This window comes from Canis lupus, chromosome 15 (genome assembly GCF_048164855.1).
Source record: "Canis lupus baileyi chromosome 15, mCanLup2.hap1, whole genome shotgun sequence".
Classification (NCBI taxonomy): Eukaryota; Metazoa; Chordata; class Mammalia; order Carnivora; family Canidae; genus Canis; species Canis lupus.
Window position 1 is genome coordinate 49,006,289 of NC_132852.1, and position 27,552 is coordinate 49,033,840.

Consider the following 27,552-nt stretch of genomic DNA (forward strand, 5'->3'; position numbering starts at 1 on the left):
ACACCTGGGATTGACTCTCACATTGGGCTCCCTGCGTGGAGCCTGCTTCTCCCTCTGACTGTGTCTCTGCCTCTCTCTCTCTCTCTGTCTCTCTCTCTCTCTCTCTGTCTCTCATGAATAAATAAAATAAGAATCTTAAAACAAATGGCGCTGCTGGAGGAAGGAAGGTCGGTGAGAAGATCAGGTTAACTGTGAGGAGGCACCTGACATAAGGGGGTGCCATGGAAATGGGGTCCATGGGAGCCAGACTGGGGAGGGATGTCTGAGCAGAAAAACCAGACAAGAGATTCATCCTATGTTGCATGAAGCCCCGAGATACATAGCGATGTGGATGGAAGTGTTACTAAGAGAAATAGAAACTATTTTTGAGAAGAGTGAGAGTAAAAAGTACATTTTTACATATGTTGAACTTGAGAAACCAGCCATTTCTGCCCCTCCGGTAAGAACTGGGTTGGGGATCAGCATTTTCCATTGATGAGAGTATGCACGATGGCAATTCAGGAAATCCGTCCATCACTACATTTCAAATATTAGACAAGTCCTGCATTTCCTGAAGTACTGCTTTGATCTGCTGCCCGCCTCTGCACCCTTGGTGATACCCACGGCTTGGAGGGTGAGATGCCTGCATGTACCTTAAAAGTCTGCTTATGGTCTGATCAATCTCTGTCTTAAGCTCTATCTGCCATTACATGCCTCGCTCAGTCTGTTTTGATGAAATCTGACACACCCCGGCACAGTCTTTGAGATTTTCTGCATGTTGTTTGACTTGCTTAAGATGTTCTTGTCCATAAAATGACATATTCCTTTTGCTTATGTTCATGCTGCATTGATATGGATATGTTGTTCATTGATGTCAGACTGCAGCCTCTTTTAATAATTCTAAAAGAGATCTGAAAGATATGATGAAAATCACTTAAGTATAAAATAGGTTAATTTGCCTTTTCAAAGAAGATTTTAAGACTTCCCTTGTAAGGCACAAGTCATGCTAGATTGTGGCAGTGAGTCTACACGTACATACAAACCCCAGAGGTAGATAGATTGCTGGGTAGAATTTACTCTTGTCCTCTGTTTATAGCTATCTTTATGAGATGGTGTCTTTTCAGGCAGCCAACATCTTTCATGTGATTGATGTGACCGGGAAAATAGAAGTCATGGTTTATTAATCGTGGTTGGGAGAGAACTAAGTAAAACTTAACCAAACAAAGGAAAGTCAATACACTTGATGTCGGGCAAGCCAGACATACTCATCTGTTTTCAGTTAATTGATAATTTGATCACCCAAGCAAATTATGGAGGAAATGAGGCATTCTCTAGGTTAGACAATAATACAAAGACTGGTTGAGATGCTTCTCTTAGAAGGTCCCGTTCAATTGGAATCACGGTGTGTGAGATCTCAAAGCAACCTCAACAACCAGCTGAGGCAGCCTGTTGATTACTGGGAGCTCACACACACAGCCGAGACAGGCTGCCCCAAGCTCAAGCCACTGTTGTATCCGCAATCTAAAGAGATTAAGGGTTTTCCCAGGTTGATGGTTAGTGATGAAAATGGAACTTTTCGATAATTTCTTCTCACTCTTCTAATTTAAAACAACAACAACAACAACAAACTCCCTGGATTCTATTCAGTATCGGTGGCATAGAAGTGTTCACGAATGTAAAGTGTATATAGGAATATGTTCACAGCATGGACACAAGATGCAAACATTACCTCATAAAACTTACCTATGAAAATGCTGTATTTTTGCACATTGATGAGGTACACTAGAATGATCAAACCCCTTTTGCAAAATATCAATTGGAATTTATACGATCTGCTAATTAGTTTATAAACTATTTTAAAATCGAGTCTCCTACGTCCAGGCCTATGGGTTGGAGTTCGGAACCAGGTGGTATTCTCAGTTATATACTGCTAAGTTAAGAGGTGAATTCCTGAAGGGTAGTTTTAAGGGGTGTATCTCATTGCTTTTCATCAAACATTGATTACTGAGGTATCATCACATAAAATGGACAGATCTAACATGAATTATAAAGTCGATGCACTCGCATAGCCGTCACTCAGACCAACATAGAGAAAGTTCGTAGCACCACAAACTCTTCCCTAGACCTCTCCCATCATTACTTTCCTCCCCAAGGGAATCCCCATTCTGATTTCAAGCACAGTAGAGGATTTTTCCAGGTTCCACATTCATTTACATGGCTATCATAAACAAACCTGCTGTGAGTGTATATACACGTCCTTGGAGTACAGTACTGAGAGGAAAATGGCTTCATCATGGTTGAGAGCTAGTAGTTGACAGCCTGTAACTAAAGTCAGTTTCCCAAGACATTTCGCCAATGCAGATTCCCAAGAGCAATGCACAAGGTGCTTTGTTGCTTCAAACCCTCACTCACACTTGTTCTTATCACACGCATGTGTTTCATATTAGTGTCCTCCTGAGCCAATGGTGGTATTCATTGTGGTTTTAATTTGTGTTTCCTTGATGATTAATGATATTGGACATGGATAACCACGTAAGTATATTCCTTTGTGAAGTACCTGTTCATATCTTCTGTCCATTTGTCTGTTAGATGGTCTTTGTGAAGGTTCTTTCTATATTCTAGATAAGCATATGCACGTATGTAATATATACCAATATAGATAGTATTTATACATATAAAATATGTGTATTCCTTCACACATTCCAACTCTCATAATGGTGTCTTTTGATGAACCTAGAGGGTCATGATTTTAATGAAGCCCAGTAGGTGATTCCCATTTTATGGTTAGTAATTTTTGTGTTCTGTTTAAAAATCCTCACAAGTCCCACAGACATTGTTGTGTGTTTTATTTTAAAACTGTAATGTCAGGAGATCCTTGGGTGGCTCAGTGGTTTGGTGCCTGCCTTCGGCCCAGGGCGTGATCCTGAAGTCCCGGGATCGAGCCCCACGTCAGGCTCCCTATGTGGAGCCTGCTTCTCCTTCTGCCCTCCCCCTCTGTGTCTCTCATGAATAAAAAAAATAAAATCTTTAAAAAAAAAAAAGAAAACTATAATGTCTTACCTTAAAGTTTTAAAATTAGAATTCATCTGGAGTAGTCTTTGGATTATGATGCAAACTAGGGGTCAAGGTCAGCCCCCACCGTAAATATTCAACTCATCTTGCACCATTTTTTGATAAGAAGCCCTCCCTCAAGGGCCCCCCAGACCATAAGACAGGTGGTCATATATGTGTGGATGTATTTCTGAATCTCCTATTCTGTTCCAGTTCTGTTTTACTCAAATTTTGCCCTAATGCCATACTGTATTATCACTGTAGTTGGAAAATCCTCCAACTTTGTCTTCAAGAGTGAGTTAGTCATTCCTGACTCTGTCTTCCCATATACATTTTATCTATTTTTATTTTTTATTTTTAAAGATTTTATTTTATTTTTTTAAGTAAACTCTATACCCAACGTGTGGCTCAAACTCACAGCCCAGAGATCAAGAGTCACATGCTCTACGGAATGAGTCAACCAGGTGTCCCTCCATAGAAATTTTAAAATCAGCTTATCGTAGGACACTTAGCAGGATTTTTATGGGGATTACATAGAACCTAAAGAACATTACAAGGAAACTGGTATTTTAAGATACTGAATTCTCTTACCTATTCCTCCATTTATTTAGATCTTAAAATTTTTTGTCTTTTGCTTTAACTTTATTTTGCTTTTTTTAAATGAAGTTGATTTTTTGATGCTATTGTTAATGACACTATTTTATATTTTTTATTTTCCTACTTTACATTGCTAACATACAGAAGTAATTGGTTTTTATCTATACCTTATAATAAGCGAAATTGCTATGCTAATTCTAGAAGTTGATTTGTAGATTCATTTGCATATTCTTATACAAATTCACATCATCTGCGAATAATAGCAAGTTTACTTGTTGCATCATTTGTATGCTTCTTAAATTTTCATTTTGCTGTATCATATTTGATAATCCCTTCAGCAAAACACTGACTAGCAGGAGCGGTGGTCTAGGCTTTATCTCAGTCTCGGTCCCTGAAGGACAGATTTCAATTTTTTTTTGTATTTTCTTAATGTTCAGTTTATTGGGTTGTATTTCAGTGCAATGCAACTGCATTGCATTTTTTTAAATAATAAATTTATTTTTTATCGGAAAGATTTCAATTTTATCCCTTCAAGAATTGTATTGACCTGGATTGTTTCAAAATACACTCTTTATCCAATTAAGGAATGGTATCTCTATTTGTAGTTTTCTAGGATTTTGTCATGAATGGGTGTTGAATTTTATTAAAAGCTTTTTTCCCTGTATCTACTGGAATAATCGTGGTTAATTTTCTTTTTTATTCTTTCAGCGTGAGGTAGAGGGATTTCTTTCCAGACCGAAACCAAACTTGCATGCCAGAATTAACTCCATTTTGTCATCATGTGTTACTGTCCTTATAAATGACTGCATTTTATTTGCTAATATTGTGTTTACTCACTAACTTTTAGCTTATGTTCATGAGTAAGACTGGTCTCTACTTTTTCTTTCTTGTAACTGTCAGGTTAATATAAAGCGGTAGTTTATCCACATTTTCTAATTTGTGAAGAATTTTTGAAGATCAGTGCTATTCTGTCAAAACTCGTGGCATCCTCTCCTTTTGGTGAAGCCATTTGGGCCTGACTTGTTCTTTAACTGTCATTTAATAGACATAGAACAAATAACATAGAATACTTTTTCTTGTTGCCAGTTTTGTTAAAAGTTTCTCAAGAAACTTGACTGTTTTGTCTAAATTTAATGATTTTTCATGATTTTTTTCTCCTTTTGTTTTGTTTTGTTTTGTTTAGAGAGAGAGAGAGAGAGAGAGTTGGCAGTGGTCTGGAGGGGCAAAGAGAGAGGGAGAGAGAATCTCAAGCAGACTCCCTGCTGAGTGTGGAGACTGACATGGTGCTCCATCTCATGACCCTGAGATCATGACCTGAGCTGAAATCAAGGGTCAGATGCTCAACTAGCTGAGCCACCCGGGCACCCTAATCCTTTTACTTTCTTAAATAGACTTTATTATTATTATTATTATTATTTTATTCATTTCTTAGAGCACTTGGAGGTTCATAGCAAAGCTGAGCAGAAAGTACTGAGAACTCCCACATACCCGCTTCCAACATAAATGCACAGCTTCCCCCACTGTTGGCCTCCCACACCACAATGAAATGTTTAGGATCATCAATAAGTGAACATTAGCACATCCTCACCCAAAGTTCATGGCTTACATTATAGTACACTTTTGCTGTTGTCATTCTATAGGTTTTGACAAATGTATTATGACCTTTATCCACCATTGTGGTATCTTGCAGAATAGCTCCACCGCCTTAAAAATCCCCAGTGCTGTGCCGACTCAGCCCTCACCCCTCCAACCTCTGGCAGCCACTGATCTTTTCACTGCCTCCAGAGTTTTGCCTTTTCTAGAATGTGATACAGCTGGAATCACAGAATGAATCAGCCTTTTCAGAGTGGCTTCTTTTCATTTAGTGTGTTTTAAACTCCGTTCTGAGGTGTATATATGGTTGTGAAAGGTGTCTTTTCTATCTCCAGTTATAATCTGTTCTTGAAGACTATTTAACCTTATGTTTATATTGTCATCTTAAGCTGAGTTTCATGCTGTATGTTTTTTTTTCATACATTTTACTTTCATTATTGACTTTATATGTAAAATTGGACCCTTTCAAGCAACATTTTGAGGTCTTCCTTTTTTATCTACTCTGTCAATACCTGCCTTTTAATTCTAGAGTTTAAACAATTAACTTTTTTAAAGCTTTTGAGAAAGAGAGAGAGAGAAAGAGAGAATATGAATGAGGAGGGGCAGAGGGAAAGAGAGAAGCAGACTCCTTACTGAGCAGAGAGCCTGACACAGGCCTTGATCCCAGGACCCAGGACCCGAGCTGAAAGCAGATGCTTAACCATCTGAGCCACCTAGGCGCCCCTTAAACAATTAATTTTTAATGTAGTTTTGGCATGGATGGATTTAGGTTTACCATATTCTTTGTTATCTCTTTGTCTTATTCTGTTTCTCTTCCTCTGCTTCTTTTTCCTTTTCCTTCCTTTTGGATTATTTGATTTTCAAAAGGTATTCTTTTAAAATTAGGCTACTATTGTTATGGTCATATCTCTGCATTTTTTAAGTGTTTCTTTAGGAATTACCATATGCCTCCCTACCCTCCTTGGAGTTCATCCTGCAGTATCTTAGGGCACCAGGTAAAATGTAGAAACCGTGCCGTTGTATTGGTGATTTAACAGCACCCGTCCCACTGACTTCTATGATGTGGTTATCATATGATATACAGTCAAACCCCTATCAGTCTATACTGTCTTTTTTCTTATTCTCAAGAGTCATATCTAGATTTTAAAAACTTAAAAGGAAAAGCAGTCCTTTATTTTTATCCTAATCATCTTTTGTGTGCTCTTTTTAAAAAAAAAAAAAAAGAAAGAAAAGATTTTATTTATTTGAGAGAAAGAACACATGCAGGGAGAGAAGAAGGAGGAGGCAAAGAGGCAGAGGGAGAAGCAGGCTCCCAGCTGAGCAGGGAGCCTCATGCAGGGCCTTGATCCCAGGACCTCGAGATCATGAACTGAGCTAAAAGCAGATGCTTAACCAACCGATCCAGCCAGGCAACTAAGCCAGCTGGGCAGCCCAGTTTCTGTTTACCTTGCTGCATTCTTTTTTTTTTTTTTTTAATTTATTTATGATAGTCAGAGACAGAGAGAGAGAGAGGCAGAGACACAGGCAGGCTCCATGCACTGGGAGCCCGACGTGGGACTCGATCCCGGGTCTCCAGGATCTCGCTGGGAGCCTGAAGTGGGACTCGATTCCGGGTCTCCAGGATTGCGCCCTGGCCAAAGGCAGGCACTAAACCGCTGCACCACCCAGGGATCCCCCCTTGCTGCATTCTTAAAGACGCATATGCATCTCTGAAATCACTCCCCACTGCCTTAAATCCTTTGCTTCAGCATTTCTGGTAAAGCAGACCTTGTGAGTCCAATCCTCTCAGTCTTTCTTTCTGAAAATACTTTTATTTCACTTTAATTCCTGAAAGGGACTTTTGGGAGCTGTAGAATTCTTAGTTAACAGTTCTTGTCCTTTGTAGTTTAAAGATGTTCCACAGCTTTTTGGCCTCCAGGGCTACTGATGAGGAATTTGTGGTCCATAGTTAATGTATCATTTTCCTATTATGCTTTCAGAATGGCTTTCTTTGGTTATTATTTTTAAATTTTTAATTGCAATATAGTTAATAGACAGTGTTACAGTAGGTTCAGGCATACAGTATGGTGATTCAGTGTTCCATACAACACACACTGCTCATCCCAAGTGCCCCCCCTGAATTCCCCATATTCTTTTCACCCATCCCTCCAGCCACCCCCTCTGGTAACTCTCAGTTTGTTCTCTATTAAGAGTCTGTCTCTTGATTTGTCTTCCTCTCTTTTTTCTTTGCCCATTTGTTTCTTTAATTCCACACGTGAGTGAGGGCATATGGTATTTGTCTTTCTCTGACGGACTTATTTTGCTTTGCATGATATGCTCTAGCTCCATCCACATCATTGCAAATGGCAAGATTTCATTCTTTTTTAATGGCTGAATAATGTTCCATCGCGTATATACACCACATCTTCTTCACCCGTTCATCTATCAATGGGCACTTGGGCTGTTGCCATAATTTGGCTATTGTAAATAATGTGGCTGTAAACACGGGGGTGCATATATGCCTTTGAATTAGCATTTTTCTGTTTTGGAGGTAAATTCCCAGTAGTGGCAGTTACTAGATCATCAGGGTAGGTCTATTTTCAGTTTTTTGAGGAACCTCCATACTGTTTTCCAGAGTGGCTGCACCAGGTTGCATTCCACTAATAGAACAGGATGGATTAAATGGATTACAGACTTAAATGTGAGACCTGAAACCATAAAAGTCCTAGAAGAAAGCTCAGGCAGTAATTTCGCTGACATGGACCATAAGAACATTTTTCTAGCTCCTGAGGCAAAGGGAAACAAAAGCAAAAACAAACTATTGGGACTTCATCAAAATGTTATGCGGTAGACTTTCAGAAGTAACAGTTCTGAAGAATACTGGGAAGGAACAGATCAAAGAAAGAGGGAACCGGAGTTACAACGAGATCTATCCTGGAAAGATAATGAATATGTATTAAAAACTCTTGGTAAGTTTTGACTGAAACTTTAAAAAATACGGGTAAGATAGATTTGCAAATTGAGGAGGCAAAAATGCTGCACGATGTGGTGTTCCCGTTTTAAAAATATCTCACTAAAAAGTCAGTTTCACTCCAACAAAAGACTCTTTCAGTATTCCACGGCTTAGGAACACATGGGTTCAAACAACAGGTTCCATTTTTAGTATTCTCTTTCGAAAATAGCACTCATGACCCCAGGAAAACAGGCTAAACATGCTAAGATTGCAGAGCACCCCTACAGTTGCTTGCTCAGGACCACCTATTTGGGATGATTACTGTCCACGTAGGTGCCCAGTAGCATTTAGAGATATACTGAAGACATAGGACAGTGGGGCTACTGTGGACCATGGCACCTCTGTGGTTCTGCTTTGCTCGCTGCTGCAGAGGAAAACTCAATGCACTCAGGAAGACTCAAAGTCTGACTGCTGCCAAGGCCCTCACCACCTCACCAGTCCCACGGCCCCACCCGCGATCATATGTGCTTCCTCCCAGGTAGACACTCGGAAATTTCCACGTATGGTCTCATTTACTCCCCACAGGCCTCTATAAGGCAGACACTTAGAGAGCTCTAGCAAAACAAAGCCTACAGCAAGGGTCACACTGCAGGAACCCAGAGTCATGTGTGACTGCAAACCCATGTTTTACCTCTTCATACAGAGTGGCAAATGCTGCACAATTTTCCAACTACATTATGCTGTATGAGTCTTTGACGACCATCTGCTATTCAAGCATACATAACAGAACAAAGGCCCCACGGACTGAGGACAGGTGACCCAGCTTGGAAAGGGCAAGCGTGGAAACAGACACCAGGTCTTCTAAATTGCCCTCAGACATCTTTTCCTGGTAATGCAGTAGAGAGGGGCAGCATTCCTGTTATGCAGACTAGGAGTAGGAGAGAGAAAAAAGAGGTCATTAGCCTTAGGGACAACTGCTGTTGGCTCTCTAATGATCAGAGTTTAGTAAGTGGGAGATATAAAGATAAGAGTACAGTTGCTCCTTGAACAACTTGACATATATATGCCATAAAGATAGAGAGTTCAGTTGCCCCTTGAACAACAGGTGTTTGAAATGCATGGGTCCACTTCTTTATACACAGTTCAGTACCATATATGTCTTCAGTCTGGTGGTTTTCCTTTTTTAAAGATTTAGTTGGTTATTTAAGAGAGAATGAGAGAGAGTGTGTACACATGAGTAATATCTCACATATTCTCATTTTAAAGCTTGACTAAGACATCCTAAGACATCCCTATTGTTTCTTTTTTACAACATAACATGAAAGGAAAGCTGTAAATGTTTTACTGCAAGATATGGAGCTTCTTCTGGTATTTTCACATTTTTTATTCTAATACTTAAACCTGGTAGCCGACTGAACATTATTTCACTTTGGGGATCCACTGAAACTCTTACTACACTTAATCCCTGTGACAAATGATGTCTGAGCATCTTCCCATATACTTATTTGACATTCATTTGTCTTTTGTGAACTGTCAAATCATTTTGCCCATTTTTAAAAATTGGGCTATTTGTGGGGATCCTGGGATCGAATCCCACACATTGGGTTCCCTACAGGGAACCTGCTTCTCCCTTTGCCCGGGTCTCTGCCTCTCTCCGTGTGTCTCCCAGGAATAAATAAATAAAATCCTTTAAAAAAAAAAGGCAGTCAATAAAAACAAAAATTGGGTTGTTTGTTTTCTTATTACTGGCGTTTGAAAGTTATTTATACCTTTTGGATGCAAATCTTTGTTTAGGTGTGTGGTTTACAAAGATTTCCTCTCAGACTCTGGCTTGTCTTTTTATTCTCTTAATGTCTTTTGCAGAATAGAAGTCTCTGATCTTGATGATGTCCAATTTTAAAATACATTCCATTTCCTTGCTGTCTGTTTACCTTGTGTATCAATTACCGAGAAAGAAGTGTTAAAGTCACGAACTGTCATTGTGGATATGTCTGCTTTTCTTTTCAGTTAGAGTAGATTTTGCTTTATAGATTTTGAAGTTCCATTTGTAGATGAAGACACATTTTAAATTGTTGTGTACTATTCATGGATTGACCTGCTTATCATTTTTAACTTTCCTTGCTCTGAAGTCCATGTTATTTGATATCAACACAGACAGCCTCACTTCCTTTTGTTTAGCGTTTGTAGGATATATCGTTTTCTATCTTGTTACTTTTGATCTATCGTTAAAGGAAATCGGGACTGGACCATAGTTTAAGTGGTAAGAGCAGATTTTATTCAGGAACTATTGCAATAGGGGAAAAGAGACCCAGTCCAGGATTAGGCTCAATTCTGAACACACCATGGACAAACGGAGATTTATAGCCAAGAAGCACATTGGAAGTCAGTGGATAGAAAATTGCTAAGAGGGAACACCTGGGTGGCTCAGTACTTGAGCGTCTGCCTTTGCCCCAGGGCGTGATCCTGGAGTCCCAGGATAGAGTCCCACATCGGGTTCCCTGAGTGGAGCCTGCTTCCCCCTCTGCCTATGTCTCTGCCTCTCTCCCTGTGTCTCCCCAGGCACCCCTCTTCCTTATGATTTTAATAACATTTTTTCCCCAGCTCACTTCATTGCAAGATACATATTAATCTACTGTTTATATCATCAGTAAGGATCCAATCAACAGTGGGCTACTAACAGTCAAGTTTTGGCGGAATCAAAAATTATACGTGGATTCTCAGCTGTGCTGGGGGATGCTGTCGGGACCCCTAATCCCCACGTTGTGGAAGGGTCAGCTATATTGTGATGAATTTGTAGTTCTTTACTGTATTACACTTTCCAATTTTGTCGCTTCTACAAAAACCTGAAGCAGAGAATACAATGTTCATTGAAACCACTGTTTCAGTAACTAAATTTGAGCTACTGTTGATGAAATTGAGTGCTGTATATTTCTTGTTATGAGAGTATCTCGTGCACGCATGCACACACACCATCCCTACAGAGCCTTGTGTGCGCTCCTTGTTTTCCACTCGATGCCAGAGAAACTTCCCTGTTTTATCCATAAAGTTCACGTTTCCAAAGCCAACCAACAGCACTGCAAACATGGACTAGTGGTAACAGGAGCGAGGGATGTCTCGGTCCAGTTAGACCAGAGGAGTGGCAAACATTGTTGCCGCCAAAGCCAACGGAAAGCCCGTTTACAAATATGATGGTCACAAACGACACTTCCCTACAAAATAAAAGTGGCATCGTGTTGTCTCATCCAAACTCTCTGTGGCCACAACCAAGCGAGAAGCTTCCAGCTTTCCTGCACTTACTTGCTTCCCTTACGTTTGTCACCTCAGATACACGACTTTTCTTGTGTGCAGCTCATGTTTTGATTTTTTTTTGTAACTTCTTCTAAAACTTTCTAAGGTTTTGTTGTATTAATTTCTTCAAAGAATATCAAAACTTTCTAGCTAAGGATCTCCTACAAATGACTGTGTTGTCTTTACTTCAAATACTCAATAAACTTCCTTTGTACTCTTAAGAGTCATCAGGCACCATGACAACCCACCGGTTAGTTCTCAACATTTTGCAATTCAGGTCACTAGTCAGCTTTCTTCCTGGTCTTCAGACCTGCTTCAATACAACAGGTAAGTTTAAAAACAACTTTCATCTGTGAAAAATCCCATAGGAGTTCAGGATTGTTGCACTCTAATGGATACATGGAAGCAAATGTGTATTTCTAGAAGCCAATGAATTTATGACTAGGAAAAGATACAGCACCTGTAAGTTGTTCAGCTTCTTCCTCAAAAGTAGAGCTAACAAAAAAAGTCAGTGCATATGTAGAAAAAGCCTTAAATAAGGGAGGAAGAGAAGTAGAACATGTTAAAAAGAAGGCCAAATGAGAGAGGCATCCTGCCTCTCAGTATGGTTTCCTTATCTTTTACTGCATTTAGGATGATTATTTTATTTAGTTTTTTAAAAGGTTTATTTATTTATTTATTTATTTATTTATTTATTTATCCATGAGAGTGACAAGAGAGGGAGAGAGAGGCAGAGACACAGGCACAGGGAGAAGCAGGCTCCATGCAGGGAGTCTGACGTGGGACTCGATCCCAGGTCTCAAGCATGAGGCCCTGGGCGGAAGGTGGCACTAAACCACTGAGCCACCCAGGCTGCCCGGATGATTATTTTAAAGTATTAAGAGGTATCATGCTGGGAAAATCCTTTCAATGACTGGAAAAAACAAATAGTCACACAATACAATTTGCTGACAGCAGACAGATACGATGAATGTTGTCAACTTTCTCCTTCATTAACCCTATGACAAAGCACTATTTAAAGTACAAGGGAAGGCTATGGGAGGACTTGCTTCCACCTCTATTTCTGTTGGCATTTTCTTCCTTATGTTTGTCAAGACAGAGAGAAGGATCCTATCCTTTCTTCCTCTCTTTCTTTCCTTCCTTCCTTCCTTCCTTCCTTCCTTCCTTCCTTCCTTCCTTCCTTTCTTTTTTTCTTTCTTTCTTTCTTTCTTTCTTTCTTTCTTTCTTTCTTTCTTTCTTTCAGTCTTTAGCTGAAAAAAAGGCTAAGCTATAGGATTTTATTTTTTGATGAAAGTCATGGAAACCTGGAGACTCATGAGTTTCAAGCTTAGGGTTTCTGAACTGAAATTAAGAATTTAAGGATTACAGTAAAGTCTCAGAGCAAGAGATATGAGGCCAAGTATTTTTCCATGGAAGCCCAAAGAGAAAAACAGAGGCTGACGACAGAGAAGAGGTGTACCATAAACCACAGATGATGTCAGAATCGTGATTTCTGTTCAATCTTGCCATGTATGCATGGATGTTTGTACAGATACACACTCATAGATCTCTGACAGTTCTTATTCCTCAATGGTTATGCTAAAGGTTTGGGGGGTGGGGACCATCATTCTTTGTCTTGGGATATTTTGCTTACTCTTTCCTATGAAAGGACATAGAAAATTAAGTATAAAGATAATTCACAGATTTCAACTGTAACAGAAAATATCAGTTTTTAGTCCATAAAATCCAAACACCTACTGATAAAGCATCCTAGGATGCTTTATCACTATAAAACTCCAATGGGACACACGGGAAAACTTCACATAAACTACTTCCAAAGACAAAATTATTTTCACACTTTCTAGAGGTATTCAATATTTAATGTTGATGTCTAGAGGAAAGATCTTAAGGACTACAGATGCTCAGACATTGTAGAAAAGGATGTAGTACTGCCACGTCTACCATCAATTCTATCTAAGCGAGTGCTATTTTATGGTGTTACTTATTACTGTATATAAAAGTACTGAAGACCAAGATTCTTTGGACATATTCGTACAGTTTCCCCAAATCTATAAGATGGAAATAGGACTTTTTTTGAGCATTTTTTTCCCTCCTGATTCACTAGCACCTCTCAAAAATAAGCTCTAGGGATTCATGAAGTCCATTCGATAATATCCTAAACACCACAAATTACATATAAGACCACCATGTTGATATAGATCTACTCAGATTGTCAAGGAATTATTTAACTTAGATTATGAGCAGCTACGTTTACCAGTGCTTCCAGTCTGGGACCTCATTTCTAAGCGTGTGGGTTTGTTCTCCTGTTTTAATAATAACCAATTTAACAATCAGCTTGGCAGTCAACTACTTTACAGTTTCATTAATATTAGCTCTCTTCGGGGATCCCTGGGTGGCGCAGCGGTTTGGCGCCTGCCTTTGGCTCAGGGCGTGATCCTGGAGACCCGGGATCGAATCCCACGTCAGGCTCCCGGTGCATGGAGCCTGCTTCTCCCTCTGCCTGTGTCTCTGCCTCTCTCTCTCTCTCTCTCTCTCTCTCTCTCTCTGTGACTGTCATAAATAAATAAAAATTTAAAAAAATTAGCTCTCTTCTCATTTATACATGAAATGACTGACACTGTGGGACTACTTGTTTTTCTAATATACCTGTAAAAGGGCTCTGAATTCAAGGTAACAAACCTTCTGGAAGAATTAGCTCAGGCTCTTTTGTTTAAACTCAATCTTTGTCTTGTAGAACCTCAATGTATATTTTACAATTTTCTTCCAATACTTTAGGACTCACTTAAACTTCTAGTCCCAAAACCACGATTTCCTTTTGTTGCTGAAAGGACTTAGAAATGCAACAAAGTTACGAGCTAGAAGTTTTTCAGTTTTTGAATGTCAGTGAAAACCAAACAAAAGGAAACAACTAAAAAATTCAAGGAATTCAACTGGAATACAACGTGGTCTTCATTTCACAGGACTCCCTCTATCGTTAATCCTCACGAGAACGAACACAGAAAGGAAGCTACTCCCTTACTGTATAATGAAAATCGTGATTTTTGGAATGCTTTTTCCCAATCAAAAAGCTCTCGAAACTAGTTCTTCCTCTCTCCTCTTTCCTAGTTTTGAGTAAAAGACCCTTCTTAGTAATGATCTGGTACATACCGAGCACTGCTGGTTGGCTGCACACACACGTACAACAACATGAACCCAACGAGCAGAACCAAACGTCACTCTCCTTTCACGGCTCTCCGATTCTTTTCTATTATCAGACATTTTAAGTTACGAGGCAGAGATTGAAGGTTGACTAAAGCGAAGTAAAAACTCTCCACTCTTTCGGGGATCTCTTTTTGACCTTCCTGTCACCTTCTGAGCCTGGCCCTCTGAAGGCAGTAGAGCGCCCTGTTCTCTTTATATGGGTCCCAGATAGCCTGAGCCACATGCTTTACTCCACCATCACCCATCAGCAGCACTTGGCTTCTGGGCCTTACCTGTTTGAGCCTGGCACGGCTGTCGGTGCTGAGTGTTGCGAGGAGCCGAGATGGCACCTGCTGATTCGAAGCCACTGCAGGTGTTGGTCACACCTCTGACTCACTGTCCCGACCTGGAGGAGCCACCTGCACCCTTTGCCCCTCCGAAAGATGTATCAGGCCCCAGTGCCCACTCTCGAGTTCGTCGAAGGGCTGGAGCAGCCACCTCCCTTACTGGGGCAGCCAGCCTTGGTCCCCAAACAGCAGCTCGTGATGGCTGCACCCGACGGAAGGCGTCCCCTCCCCCCTCGTTGCACGGTTTCTAATTTTTGTGGTTGTCATAAACCTCTATAATTGCGTCATGAGTTTTGTTTGTAATAAAGGATAAGTTAACTTCGTACTGATGCTTTTAAATTATACATCGCGGTACTCTACGTCCATTCCCAGTGTCGCACAGGCGAGACCAGGAGGTACCTGGGCCCCATTTCCACCACACAGACAGCCGACTACTGACCGTCGTGCCCATGCCCTCCCTGCTGCCCCTGCAGCCCCTGCCTTTCTTTTTGTCTCCGCGGCCTTTCCTCCTCTGGGACGTGCGTGTGCCTGGCGTCCTCGGTGGGGCCTCCTGTCTCTGCCACAGACACCAGATTGACTCATCGTTTTCCCAGTAGTTAAGAAACATACCGTTTTTATTTCAAAGCCATATTCCTGACTGAACCATCATGATGTGAAGCCCCCAAATGAAATGTTTTCATCATCCAGGAGAGGGTTCCCTCGACATAGTGTGTCGAGAACATTTACCTTCTCCCTAGGAATGACTGCCTGTTGCACGCGGTTGGGTCCTCCAGGCCCGAAACCGGTAGCTCACAACGATACACACGCGCCCGTTTTCATCGCCACAGGTTTCATGGTAGCCAACGGGGCCGCTAAGGGGGGTGAATCAGAGAGAGAAAAGACAAGCAGCACACGAGTACCCGTATACGTGGAATCTAAGACATGGTAAACCCCCAGGCACACCAACTACAGGACAACAAAAACACGATGACCTGAACTCATAGATACGGAAAACATATACGTGGTTGCCAAGGTAAAGGGGTGGGACGTGGACCAAATACGAAAGACAACGGAGACTTAACAGCGATTTTAAAAGAGAGAGAATGTCACGAAGGAACCTGGAGAGTAAATATCACTTCAATGTATTAACTTGTAGCTTCCTGTTACCCTGGTCCCTTAGTTACTAATTTATTCTACAGCAGCCAATTCTCCGGGCCTCACGGGAGTCCTCGTGTGACACGGTAGTGCTGTTTGCCGCGAGCTGCTGATTTAGAAAGTATTTCATAGCATCAATTACAGAGGCCTTAGCTCCTGGGTGTGGGAGACCCGAGGTTGCTTCTAGGTTTTCAAGTGTAAGCGTGTGCCCAAAACTTGCGTAGGTCAGAGTGTGCGGTTTCCTGAGTCCTGATAGAAGTGCACGTCAGGAAGACCATCGCTGCAGGTAAGGGGGTGCACAGGCACCCACCAGCCCGAACGCGGGTCCTGCTTGTTTAGCCGCCCACGGTTAGCTCCAGCTGGGACTTCTCTTGGATCCTGGAGAATCACGCTTTCCTCGGGGCCGCGCTCCCGGCCACGCCCTGGCTCAGTGTCCACACACAGGCGCGGCCTCCAGCCTCCAGGGGACCGGGGACGGCCTCCGCCCGCTGCTCGGGGCGCCGGGTCCGACATTGCGCCCCCAGCTCGTCCCGAGGGGAGCAGACGCCCCCGAAGCACCCGCTCATGGAGGCCCGAAGCCTCTCTCTGGCTCTGTCTCCCTCCCTGGCTCATTCTCTCCATCCTGTCTCTGGCTCGGTCTCTCCCTCCCTGTCTCTGACTCTCGCTCCCTGTCTCGCCATCTCTCCCTCCCTGTGTCTCTGTCTCTCTCCCCGTCTCTATCTCTCCACCAGTCTCTCTCTGTCTCCCTCCATGTCTCTCGCTCCCTGTCTCTGTGTCTCCCCCTTCCTGTCTCTCAGTCTCTCTCTCTCCCTGTCTCGTTCTCTCTCCATCCTGTCTCTGTGTCTCCCTCCCTATCTCTGGGTCTCCTTGTCTCTCTGTTTCTTCCTCCCTGTCTCTTGGTGTGTCCCTTCCTGTGTCTAGGGGTCTCCCTCACTGTCTCTGTCTCTCCCTTCCTGTCTCTCAGGCTCTTCTTCTGTGTCTGTCTCTCCCTCCCTCCCTCTCTCAGTCTCCCTCCTTGTCTAGGTCTCTCCCTCGCCATCTCTCTGTCTCTCCCTCGCTGTCTCTCCCCCATCCCTATCCCTCCCTGTCTGTGTCCCCCTCCCTGTGTTTGTCCATCTCTGCATTTCTCTGTCTCTCCTTCCCTCTCCACATTAATGAAAGAAAGGACAAGGACCGGAGGATTCTCTCAATAGATGCAGAAAAAGCATTTGACGAAATAGACCGTCCTTTCATGATGAAAACCTTCCGCCAGGCACGGATACCGGGAACAAATCTCAATTCTCATAAAAGCCATCTACCAAAGACCCAGGGGGAACGTCCTCTTCATTGGGAAAATCCTGGAGCTTTTCCCTTAAGGTCAGGAACACGACAGGGTGTCCACCCTCAACGCTGTCCTTCGGCACAGTAGTATTGGTCCCAGATTTTGTAGTGAGATCCCGAAACAGAGAGAAAAGGCATCCCGATCGGCCAAGAAGTCAAACTCTCACTCTTCACAGAGGACATGACACACTATGTGGGAAACCTGAAAGAGTCACTAGATCGTACCTAAAGGATCTCGCCAACAAGACGACCTAACAATCGTGGATATCTATGCCCCGAATGTGGGAGCTGCCAAGGATATCAAGCAATTAGTAACCAAAGTTAAGACATACTTAGGTACTAAGACACTTGACTGGAGACTCAAATACGGCGCTTTCTACAATTGATAAATCTTCCAGACACAACATCTCCAAAGAAACAAGGGCACTAAAGGATACACTGGACCAGATGGATCTCACAGATATTTACAGAACTTACCTCCAAATGCAACTGAATACACATTCTTCTCAAGTGCACGTGGAACTTTCTCCAGAACAGACCACATCCTGGGTCACAAATCAGGTCGTGACCGATACCAAAAGACTGGGATCGTCCCCTGCGTATTTTCAGACCATGATGCTTTGAAACTAGAACTCAACCACAAGAAGTCTGCAAGGATTTCAAACACGTGCAGGTTAAGGACCATCCTGCTAAAAGTTCAAAGGGTCAACCAGGAAATGACAGAAGACTTAAAAAGATTCACGGAAACCAATGAGAATGAACATACAACCAACCGTTCAAAATCTTTGGGACACGGCAAAAGCGGTCCTGAGGGGAAACACATCGCAATACAAGCGTCCATGCAAACACTGGAAAGAACTCAAATACACAAGCTAACCTTGCACCTGAAGGAGCTGGAGAAGGAACGGCAAATGAAACCTTCACTCAGCAGAAGACAACGGTTAATAAAAATTCGAGCAGAACTCCATGAAATAGAGAGCAGAAGAGCTGTGGAACAGATCAACAAAACCAGGAGGTGGTTCTTTGAAAGAACTAAGAAGAGAGAGAAACCATCAGCCAGCCTTATTAAAAAGAAGAGAGAAAAGGCTCAAATTAATAAAATCATGAATGAGAAGGGAGAGATCACCACCAGCACCAAGGTAATACAAACGATTTTTAAAACTCTTTCTGAGCAGCTATACGCCAATAAATTGGGCAATCGAGAAGAAATGGACGCATTTCTGGAAAACCGCAAACTACCAAGACTGGAACAGGAAGACATAGAAAACCAGAACAGGCCAATAACCAGGGTGGAAATTGAAGCAGTCATTATGAAAACCTCCCAAAACACAAAAGTCCAGGGCCAGATGGCTTCCCAGGGGAATTCTATCAAATGTTGAAAGAAGAGACCATACCTGTTCTACTAAAGCTTTTCCTGGAAGATAGAAAAAGAGGGAATGCTTCCAAACTCATTCCATGAGGCCAGCATCACCTTAAGTCCAAAACCAGACAAAGACCCCACCAGAAAGGAGAATTATAGACCGATATCCCCGATGAACATGGATGCAAACATTCTCAACAAGATACAAGCCAATAGGATCCATCGGTACATTAAGAAGTTACTCGCCATGACCAAGTGGGATTTATCCCCGGGATGCAAGGCTGGCCCAACAGTCATAAAGCAGTCAATCTGATTGATCAGATCAGCTTTTTCTTCATCTATTGAGAGAATCCTACCGTTCTTGTCCTTCCTGTCACTAATGTGGAGAGGGAAGGAAAGACAGAGAAATGGATGGACAGACACAGGGACAGGGACACAGACAGGGAGGGAGAGGTAGGGATGGGGGGAGAGACTTTGAGGATTAGACAGCGAGATGGCGAGGGAGAGACTGAGACAAGGATGGAGACTGAGGGAGGGAGGGAGATAGACAGATACAGAAGGAGATCAGAGACAGGGAGGGAGAGACAGAAGCCATCTGGCCCTGGACTTTTGTGTCTTGGGATGTTTGTTATTTTGTTTGTTTATTTATTTATTCATTCATTCATTTATTCATTTTTATTGGAATTCAGTTTGCCACCATACAGCGTAACACCCAGTCCTCATCCCATCAAGTGCCCCCATCAGTGCCCATCACCCAGTCACCCCCACCCCCCATCCACCTCCCTTTCTTCCACCCTTTGTTTGTTTCCCAGAGTTAGGAGTCTCTCATGTTCTGTCTCCCTTTCTGCTATTTCCCACTAATTTTTCTCCTTTCCCTTTATTCCCTTTCACTATTTTTTATATTCCCCAAATGAATGAGACCATATAATGTCTGTCCTTCTCCTATTGACTTCTTTCACTCAGCATAATACCCTCCAGTTCCATCCATATTGAAGCAAATGGGGGATATTTGTCGTTTCAAATGGCTGAGTAATATTCTATTGTATACAGAAACCACATCTTCTTTATCAATTCATCCTTCGATGGACACCAAGGCTCCTTCCACAGTGTGGCTATTGTGGACATTGCTGCTAGAAACATCAGGTGCAGGTTTCCCAGCATTTCATTGCATCCGTATCTTTGGGGTACATCCCCAGCAGTGGAATTGCTGGGTCGTAGGGCAGATCTATTTTTAACTCTTTGAGGAACCTCCACACAGTTTTCCAGAGTGGCTGCACCACTTCACATTCCTACCAACAATGCAAGAGGGTTCCCCTTTCTCCATATCCTCTCCAACATTTGTTGTTTCCTGTCTTGTTAATGTTCTCACCGGTGTGAGGTGGTATCTCATTGTAGTTTTGATCTGTATTTCCCTGATGGCCAGGGATGCAGAGCATTTTCTCATGTGCTTGTTGGCCTTGTCTATGTCTTCCTCTGTGAGATTTCTGTTCATGTCTTTTGCCCATTTCATGATTGGATTGTTTGTTTCTTTGGTGTTGAGTTTAATAAGTTCTTTATAGATCTTGGAAACTAGCCCTTTATCTGATACGTCATTTGCACATATCTTCTCCCATTCTGTAGGTTGTCTTTTAGTTTTGTTGACTGTTTCTTTTGCTGTGCAAAAGCTTCATATCTTGATGAAGTCCCAATACTTCATTCTTCCTTTTGTTTCTCTTGCCTTCATGGATGTTTCTTGCAAGAAGTTGCTGTGGCCAAGTTCAGAAAGGGTGTTGCCTGTGTTCTCCTCTAGGATTTTGATGGAATCTTGTCTCACATTTAGATCTTTCATCCATTTTGATTTTATCTTTGTGTATGGTGCAGGAGAGTGGTGTAGTTTCATTCTTCTGCATGTGGTGTTAGTGGTATAGCACTGTAAGACTGTGAAGAGCATAAATCTGGCCTTGAATCTCCTCCTCCACCACCAATTACCAGCTGTGTGAACTTGGGCAATTTGTCTCACCAATCTGTGCCTCAGGTTTTCCATTAGTAAAATGGAGATAATAATAGAGCATACATCATAAGGATGGTATGAGAATTAAATAACCTAATATTTGTAAAGCATGGAGAACCATTTCTGGCACATTAGTAAGCAACATGAAAATTCTTGTTAAATAAATAAGTGAAAAAAAAAATAAGTCCAGATGTCAGAACAAGGCCGGAAACATCACGTCATGGACATCCCTCTAGCAGCTGAATATAGCAACACAAAACGCCATAGCAAACATATAAGCTGTAGGTTTCTTAAAAATAACCCACAAGCCTTATAACTGACCAGAGGTAGAGTCTGTTCTCCATTAACTGCCCAATATTTTAGACTCCAAAAACTTTGGGAGGAGGAAAACATTACCTCTCTAGAAGTTAGGATTTTTTTTTTTTTTTTTTTTTTTTTTTTTTTTTTTAGTTAGGATTTTTTATTACAGTCTGGTACTCATGTATGTATTTTGCATATGCTCTTCTCTTTCAAACCATTTAGATACTTTAATGGGTACTAAATAATTAAATAATGCAATACTTTTTATTACTTTCGGGGGGGGGGGGAATCCACATAATCTTGGGAGGCCTTTTAAGTTCCTATGCACTTTTTTTAAATTTAAATTTTAGTTAACATGCAGTGCAGTATTTGTCTTTGAAGGCTTTTATTAAATAATTGATACAAACATGGAATAGGATTGGCTAAAGGTAAACCTGTCTTCATAATTAACAGTAGCAGTTCAATGTATTAATTTTTTTTTTTACCTTATGAGAAAGCGAAGGCCTAGGATCAAAGATCCCAGCCTACCTTATTCAGACTATAAATCTTTAATATAATTAATACACTACAAATATAATTTAACATACTATAATCTTGTTGTGATTGTTAATTTTATGTATTGATTAAGCTGGGCCACAGTGCCCAAATATTTGGTCAAGTATTATTCTAGATGTTTCTGTGGAACTATTTTTGGGGTATGGTTAACATTTAAGTTTGGCAGACTTTGAGTAAAGCATATTACCCTTCACAAAGTGGGTGGGCCTCATCCAATCAGTTGAAGGCCTTAGAGGAAAAGACTAACCCCAGCAAGGGCTTAATCTATACCACTCCCCTGAGTCTCCACTCCATCAGATCTTTGATTTGCCAACCTCCACAATCGTGTAAGCCAATTCCTTAAAATAAATCTCTCCTTATACAAACATCCTGTTGTTTCTGTGTCTTTGGAAAAGTGACGGATAAACTTGTTATGAAGAATTATCCTGAAATTAAAATATTTCCTTTTACCCCTATGATTTATACTTTGTTTCCAGGGTAAGATTTTATTGCACATCCAGAACTTTATTCTCTCCTGTTGGATTCTATCATTCACTCAATTATTCATTCATTTGACAAATATTTACTGAACATCTACAATGCACTAGGCACATAGCATGATACAGTGAACAAATAAGGAAATGTATAGTATGTCAAATAGTGGTAAATGTTCTAGAAAACAATAAAGGGCAGGATGCAGGGGGTGTTTACTAGGATGCAGGAGTGTTACCATGTAGGGTAGTACATTAGGTACCTTTCATTCACTTCTCCAGAACTGCTCCCCACCTTTCTTCCACTCTCTTATCTGTCATAAGAAGTAGAGGTATATGGACTACACAATATGCTCTTTGGCACTCTGGCTTTCAGTTGGGTTTGGCTAGTGTGAGCACTGGCAAGGGATCAGAGGGAAAGAAAAGAGTAGATTTTAGATATTTCTTCTTCTGGCTTCTTTCCTACTGTATCTATCACAACAGTTTGGCTATGTCTTTCCATAAAAGGTTTGTCTAATTGAAAGGCTGTTTATCACACCTATCTCTCTTAGGGTTCTAGTAGCTGCCTTTGCTTAGTGGTTTTCAACCTTGAGCAGTTCCTTCCCCTAGGGAAATGTCCTAGGGGACATTTGGCAATGTGTAAAGACAATTCTGGTTGTCCCAATGCAGGGAATGCTACTGGCATCTAGTGTGTAGAGGACAGGGATCCTGCTACACATCCTCAAAATGTGCAGGACAGCCTTCCCCTTACCACTTAGAATTATCTGGTAAAAATGTCAATAGCATTGAGGTTGAGAAGCCCTGACTTGCTCCCTCAAGCCTGGGAGTTGTTTGTAATGGCTCCCAGCTGGTACTGGCCCAGAGTGACTGCACCATCCCCTGTTGTTTTTCCAAAACCAAACCAACACCTATGTAAACAATCCCTTTATTAAACTTGCCTCAAATTACAAATTTCCTTCTGGGACTGAAACTGATATAGGTTTCAGTCAGAATCCAGTGAATATAGCGGAAATAGATCTGAAGAATAAAAAGAAAGGGATTTGTTGGAAAGAATTGGATACTGGAAGACCTGAGGTGCTAAATAATTAACATTAAAGAAATCTGGAAATCAGCAATGGCTGGAAGCCCTTAGCATTCCTCAGCTGGAGGAACAAAGGAAATATATGGTGTTATCAGATCCCAGAGGCTAGAGTTGCCTGTCAGAAGCAAGAAGCTAGTTCAAGAGGAACAAGACCCATAGGGCAGATTCACTGCTGCCTGGAGATGCAGCCTGAGATAGGACAAAATACCCCCTGCCCCCCTTCCCTCCTCCCACTCTCCAGTCTTTTGTTGGCACTCCCACTGGCTGAACCCAGAAGCTAGCTGACGTAGGAGTCTGAGGAAATCAGCTCATAGTAGAAAGCAGAGTCAGGCAAGGGAATAATCAGAGGACATGCAGGCTCATGCCCAACAAAGTCCTTCTAAATAAGATGACATTTCAGTAAGGACTTTAAAAGAATGAACAGGCAAACCATGTAGATATTTGAAATAAGAATGTTCTAAAAACAAAAACAAAGAATGTTCTAGGTTGCTGGAGAAAGTACAAAGGCCCTAGGTCTAGCATGCTTATTTAGTGTATTAAGGAGAAAGCATTGCTAATGATCCTACAACAGAAAGAATAAACAAGAGAGTGTTGGGAGATGAGATCAGAAGTTAATACGGGCAGCGGACCATATGGGACTTTATTTGCCATACTATGGACTTTGGTTTTGGCTCTGAGACAAAATCATTGACAAGTTTTGAGCAAAGGAGAGAGATGATATGATTTGGTTTAGAAGGATCCTTGTGGCTGCTGTCAGGAAAATAGACTTTAATGGAGCAAGAGATAAAGAGAGGGAACAGTTGGGAAATGATCTCAATAATCTAGGCAAGGGGGCAGCTCCGGTGGCTCAGCAGTTTAGCGCCACCTTCAGCTCAGGGTGTGATCCTGGAGACCCCACGTCAGGCTCCCTGCAGGGAGCCTGCTTCTCCCTCTGCCTGTGTCTCTGCCTCTCTTTCTCTGTCTCTCTCATGAATAAATAAATAAAGTCTTAAAAAAATAATCTAGGCAAGGTAGCTTGAGTGAGAGCCTAAGAGGTAGATGAGGAAAGTAGGATTTTGTACATCTGTTGAGGATAAAGCCAACAGATTTTTTTGTTGTTGGGTGATACAACACATGAGTGTGAAAGAAAAGAGTGGAGTCAACACTCAACTGGAGAAATACAGTTTGGAGGATGAATCGGAAGCTCTACCAATGGTCACATTAGGTTTGAAATGGAGACTAGATCTCCATACAGAGCTGTCAGGGAAGGCCATGGGATATATGATTTCAGAATTTGGGGGATGTTTGGATGAGAGATACAAATGTAGGAGTTATTGGCATATAAATAGTATTTGTCTTCATCTGGGTTCCCCTAGAAGCAGACTTGACAAGAATTTAAGTGCAACCAGTTTATTTGGGAGGAGAGTCCAGGAATTACCAGCAGAGGAGAAAAGTGACACTGGAAGAGGAAGGAAGTCAATAAAATGTGCATTATCAAGTAAGTTAATCCCATTGGCAACTGAAATTTATTTCCATTGTAGAATTCTGGAAAAGAGTATAGACTAGGCCTCAAGGTATCCTGAGGGATCAGAAAACTAGGTCATTTATCCACCAAATTGTCATCTATCTTTGATTGCAGGCTTGCTTTGAGGGGCATTAACTCTCAAGCATTTCCAGGTTCTCCACAGGAGAGTCCAGTACTGGCTGGGGCCAATAGAAGTCCCCTGGGCAGAAGGTCAGAAGTGCACTCCCAGTAAGAAGCCCTCCGTGTGCAGAGGTCTTGAAGGATATGGGTGGGGCCCCCACAGGATAAGATGATGTAGCATCTCCCCAAGAGTGAGTGAGGTTAGAGAGAGAAGGTGACTCATCACCAAAGCTCTACAACATTCCATCATTTAGAGGTTGAGGAAATGAGAAGGAAGCAGCCAAGGGGACAAGAGAGGCTCCTGAAAGAGAGAGTGGAGTCCCAGAAGCCAAGTTCAGCGAGTGCTCCTAGCAGTTGGAAGAGAGTAACTATCAAATGCTGTAGAAAGCTCAAGGAAGTGAGGATAAAGGATGGACCACTGGATTTAGCAATTTGGAGGTCACTGGTGACCTTGAGAGGATCAATTTTGGAGCTGTGGCTTGAGATAAGGAGTGAGTTCAACAGAAAAGAGAAATCAGAGACAGCCTGTGTAGACAACTTTTTAAAATAGTTTTGTTGTAGAGAAATTGTACAATAGCTACAGGGAGATTTGGGGGTCAAAAGAGAGGGGAGTGTGTGTGTGTGTGTGTGTGTGTGTGTGCACGTTTAAGATGGGAAATGTTGCAGCATGTTTGTTTGTTGATCCAGGCAAGAGGGAAAAACTGATAGTGCAGGAAAGAGACAGTCACAGAAGTGATATCCCTGGTACACGGGAGGGAATGGAATCTGTGCACAACTAGACATAGCTCCCTTAGGAGCACAGATATTTATCAATAGTAACAGGGAAGGCAGAGGGTAGGGCCATAGATATGGATCAGTGGTGGAGTGTGTGGAAATTCTCTTTTGAATTGTAGTATTTGTCACAGAAGCAAGGAAATCAGCTAACATTTGAGGACTGAGGAGAATTTGTTGGAGATTGAGGAGAGAAGAGATGTAAGATAGTCATTTAGGATTGGGAATAGATGAGAGAAATAGAGAAGAATGGCCAAGAAGCACCAAAGACCCAACCAGCCTTAGCAGAGTGGTCAGCATGATTGAGTGTTTCTCAGCCATGATATGCTGCTTGGGTGTGGGTATGGAGTCGGGGAAATTAGATTTAACCAAGGTTGAGTATGCTTTATTTACAACCCCAATGTGTCATTTTTGCTCCAGAAAGATATTATAATTAGTTAAGAAATGAGCTTTTCTTGGGAAAATCATCCTAAATTCCCAGATTCTTGAGAATCTGTTTATAAGCAAAGGGAGAGAAAAAAGATTTGTGGGAAAAATAAAGCAGAGGTTGCCTTACTTGACAAGTCTTGAAAGTGTTGCTCTGCAAAAACTGATCTGAGACTTAGCAGGAAACAATAGGTTAACCCCTTTACCCTCCATAAATGCTGTGAGCTGGACTTCCTCTCTGGGTTTCTTGACTCTGGTGAACTCTATTGTCACTGATTAAGGAGTCAGGCCCCAACATCCATTTAGCTGTTAGAGTTGTAAATAATTTGTTCTAGTTTACAAGAGGCTGAGTATATCACAACCAGAGGGATTGTAAAAAGAAAGTTGTATTTGAAGTAGTTCCACCTTCCTCTAGTAAAAATGTCGTAACTACTTTTGCAGGTAGAGCTCATATCTTTCATGAGCCTCTGGTCAATGATTCCACTAAGAAAACCCTTGAGACCTGGAGCTGGATATTCTGGACTTTTGTCTTACTCCTGGCCCATGAGAATTAAGATACTGTGTATTTCTGCCTGAGTCTGCTTTCTGAACAACATCAAATAGCCCACTTACCAATGCTCAGAAGACATTCATAGCATGAAGCCACCAGATGTGGGCAATGGAAGGGTGGGCACAGGGGGTTGAATATCGTGCCCCTAAGAGATATATTCTAACTCCCAGAAACTATAAATGTGATCTTGTTTGAAAACAGGAACTTGGCAGATGTAATTAAGGATCTTGAGATGAGATCCTGGGTTTAGGGTGGGCCCCAAATCTAACGACTGACATCCTTACAATAGAAAGGAGAGGAATATCTGGGACACATAAGGTCACAGAGAACAATGTGAATTTGGAGGCAGAGATTGGTGTGTGGCATCTATAAAAGCCAAGGATTGCTGGCAACTACCAAGAGTGAAGAGAAAGAGGCACAGAACAGTGTTCCTCAGTGTCTCCTACTGTCACCTTGATTTCAGACTTCTGGCCTACTGAACTGGGAGAGAATAAATTTCTGTTGTTCTAAACCACCAGGTTTGTGCTGATTTGTTATGGTAGCTGTAAGAAACTGATGCAGGGAATGAACTCATATTTTGATAAAGTGAAAAGCACAAGGTCAGGAAAATGACAAAGAAGCGTTCTTGGGATTAGAGAAAGGAGGCTGGGACTTTCATTTCCTAAAACTTTAAGGTTGTTTCTCTTAGTGTCCCTCTAGAAGGACATGGCTCCTCCTCCAGAAATCATGTTTCCTGATAGTCTGGAAAGCCTGCAGTTATTCTGAGTCTACTGTCTCATTTCCATGAACATGTCTGCAAGTATGTTGCTCCCCAGGAAGTCCTACCCTCATAATTTAACCAGCCTGATTCTGCAGTCCTGAAATTTCCACCTGTGGCAGCTCTGAGCTAAGAAGTCTGCACTTGGGGAGAGCAGCCTCCCAGACACCTGTCTCTCTCTGGATTCCTGACTTGTCTTATCTGGAATAAAAAGAAATAAGAGCTAGCACCGCACTTTGATGTATCA

The 27,552-nt window shown here is 41.8% G+C and overlaps 1 long non-coding RNA gene across 1 annotated transcript; it reads left to right on the top strand.

Moving 5' to 3' along the window:
- Window positions 1–16,242: 16,242 nt before the first annotated feature.
- Window positions 16,243–27,062, top strand: LOC140605158 (uncharacterized). The gene is made up of 3 exons (XR_012007887.1): window positions 16,243–16,387; window positions 24,533–24,654; window positions 26,440–27,062. It is a non-coding gene; the product is annotated as an uncharacterized lncRNA (long non-coding RNA).
- The last annotated feature ends 490 nt before the right edge of the window (window positions 27,063–27,552 follow it).